Consider the following 3,231-nt stretch of genomic DNA (forward strand, 5'->3'; position numbering starts at 1 on the left):
GATTCAATCAGTTCAAAGTTTTTCACTTTCCTCCTTTAGTGCCAGTGAACTGCAGAGAAGAAGTGAAGTTACTCCAAGGACCTGGGGGAGGGCCCGCGAACAAAGTGGCCAGCCACAAACAGATGCTTCTTTGAAGTCCCATGTTTTATTTATATTTAAAAATTCTTGAGGACCTTTCAGTCTTTGCTATACTCCATCTTTATTTGAATATACACGTGTCAAATTGCATATAAATTAAATTACTTACTATTTTTCCTCCCAAAGTGCCAAGTGAAACGAATGCTTCAGGAAACAGTGGCCAGGATCCATAAAAGTGGAGGAAAAGGAACCAGGAGGACCATTTCACCCAGTGCTCAAGCCCCAGGAAGCCTCAAATTTTGGTTGCCGTATAGTGGCAAATGTGGGCAGGAGTATGCAGTGAAAGCACATCATAAGAGTAGCTCCCAAAGGAAATTCACCAATCCCTAGAACTCCCTGAATCAGAAGGTGGGAGACTAGAATGGTCTCAAGGTGAGGGCCTTAAAAACACAAAACCTTCCCAGGTCTCCAGGAATCTCCCAGGAGCCCAGGCAGAAGGAGCTCATTCTGCAGCTCTGCACCTGCCCTGGGGAACCGTGTGGATTCCAGCTGGGAGTGCATCTACCCGCTGGAAGAGTGTGGCTCCAAATGATCTGAAAAGTTCCTTGCAGAGATTTGAATCCCCATCATTGTGAAAGTCTTTCAAGATCCCTGAGCTAATATAATCCTACTTCTGGGGGAACAGTGACACTTAAACTCACCGGGATGGGGATGCATGGAACAGGAGAAAAGACCACTCCATGTAACCTTAGCCCTCGGAGCTTCCAGTTCTTTCCTGTAAAGGAAAAGACCCAAACTACATGATCTTAAAAGCTCTCTTGAAGCTATAGCAATAGATGATCAAACATGAAATCTACCAACTAAGCTGTGATTCTGTGCTGGAAAAGAAGATTTGTATGGGAGGTAGGGTGGCTACTCCTGTCAAAGTTTACTTACCTCTGGAGTCATGGCTCAGAGTTTGAATTGGATGTTGCTGTCCCACCTGTCAGAGAGTCCAGGTCATGCAAAGTCTAGGGGAAGGAATAAAGGAAGGGGGCTTAATTAATGAGCCATCAGCCCTGGATGAGGAGAACTACCAGGGCTGTTTGCAGCTTTCTGACTCTGACATCCTCATGTGGGGCAGGGGTCCAGCAGCCTCTGCACCAGGAGGTGGACGTCTGTGAGGCGGTGCACCTACTACCTTGGCTGATGCATCTTGATTAGTTTCTGTCCCCTGGACTTGGGTACTTTTCTCCCCGGGATGTATGTCTAATTCCTTCAAAGGGGGCGGCAAGTGGTGGGGAAAGGCTTTATCATGATCAGTAGCTGACTCAAGTGGGGTCAGGATGTTGACTTAGAAAATTACTGTTTTCCTAGAGTCTGAATAAATCCAGTACAAGACCCAGGCCTTTCAGGTTTAGGGAATTTAATTTAGAGCAATTGATTTATCCATTGTGAACATGTGGACTCTATAAAGTATTTTTTGGACAGGATTTACAACAGGTTTCTTCCCCCTCTAATGTGGTTAAAAAAAATACCACAGTTGCTGACAAACTCCCTGAATTTTTGCAGCGTCTATTCCCCATCAGACGGTGTACATGGTGAGAGAGAGAGAGAGAGAAAGAAAATGGTGCCATGGATAAAGAAAAGTGGCGGGGGGCACCTATCACCAGCAATCTCCAAGAAGGAGTAGAGATTGGGTTCTGGAGGTGGTTGGCTTTGACAACTCCCCTGTCTTCTTTGAATCAGCTTGCAGCAGTGGACAGGGAAAATAAAGTCCAGGATAAATTCAAGCTCCTCAAGCTTCTTCTTTTTTTTTTTTCAGATTAGGCAGAGAATCCACATGAAAACAAAGTGAGGATTGGGTTAGGTTTTACTAAAGTAAAACTTCAGTTTAAAAAAAAAAACAAAACAGGTGGCATCCAGATTTGGCCCATGGGCTATATATAGTTTGTGGATCGCCGATAAAAGTATGTGATGATTCCATATTTCCCTTCTCCCATAATAGGCTACTCACAATAGCCTATATCCAGTATATAGCCCTCTGGAAGAGATTCCCCAGAGGAGAAGCTCTAGGAATTTGAGGAAACTAATCATCAAAACCATTCGTTGAGCATTTTTTTTTTTTGTGCCAGATATGGTATATGCGGCACTTTGCATAGACTATTTCTAATATTTGCTACTTGCCCTTTGCCATTTGAGTGAGAAATGTATAATCACCATTATTCACTGAAGTCTGTATGCCCTTGGCTTCCTCTGCCCTGCCCCTAGGTGAAGAGTGGCCAGGTGACCCGCTTTATCTAATAAGTGTGAGCACATGTGATGGGTGGCACTCCCAGAGGGAAACTTCTTTATCATAGTGACCAACCCTGCCCAGCAGCTGATATGAAGGTTGAAGGAAGTGGTCTGGAGGGCTGAGCCAGCGAGGAAGGGCTCTGCACTGGAGGGTTGTAGAGCCCGCATTGGACTTTGAGAAGAAAGGAAGAAGAAAGAAAGTTAATTTTTGTGGTATTAAGCCCTTGAGGTTCTGGGTGTTCTCTGTTGTTGTTCCTGCAGCACAACTTAGCCTGACTCACTGATGGGGAAACAGACTCAGCAGGGAATGAGTAACTCACCAAGGATAGCGAATAAGTGGCCCATGTAGGATTAAACCCAGATCCTTCTGAGTCCAAAGTCTGGCTTCTTCTCCACTGTGAAGTATAAAATATAAAGAAATTTGTATTCTTTTGGAGAAAAGAAGCCATGGCAATCTTTTTCAAAATGTAATTTACTTTTACTTTGAAGTAGAATCCTCAATCCTTGCCGTGGGCCCTTGGGTCCTACATCACGTCCCCTTGCACACCTTTCCACTTTCCCTCTTCTTGGCCCACTCGGATCTTCTCTTGCTGTGCTCCAGCACCCCAGCCTCATTTCAGTTCTTGAACTTTCCAAACCCTTCTTCTTAGGGACTTCTCACACACAGTTCCCAAGTCTTGGTGGTTTTACTGCCAGCCTGCCTGATTCCTCTTATCTTTTACAGTCAGCTTGAATGTTCCTTCCCTAGGAACGTCTTCTCTAACCACACTCAGTAGACCCTCCCCCAATTCCATTATTCTTTGTTACCTCCTTCGTTCCTTCTTAATCCTTATTCCAACTTGGATTGGTATATGGGTTTGGTTACTTGCTTATTGTCTA

At 44.6% G+C, this 3,231-nt stretch overlaps 1 long non-coding RNA gene across 1 annotated transcript; it reads right to left on the reverse strand.

Moving 5' to 3' along the window:
- Nucleotides 1-207: 207 nt before the first annotated feature.
- Nucleotides 208-3,030, reverse strand: LOC145716937 (uncharacterized). The gene is made up of 3 exons (XR_014139876.1): nt 2,829-3,030; nt 2,673-2,747; nt 208-853 (listed from the first exon to the last, which is right to left on the reverse strand). It is a non-coding gene; the product is annotated as an uncharacterized LOC145716937 (long non-coding RNA).
- Nucleotides 3,031-3,231: the final 201 nt, after the last annotated feature.

This window comes from Leptonychotes weddellii, chromosome 14 (genome assembly GCF_054177405.1).
Source record: "Leptonychotes weddellii isolate Sample4059 chromosome 14, ASM5417740v2, whole genome shotgun sequence".
Classification (NCBI taxonomy): Eukaryota; Metazoa; Chordata; class Mammalia; order Carnivora; family Phocidae; genus Leptonychotes; species Leptonychotes weddellii.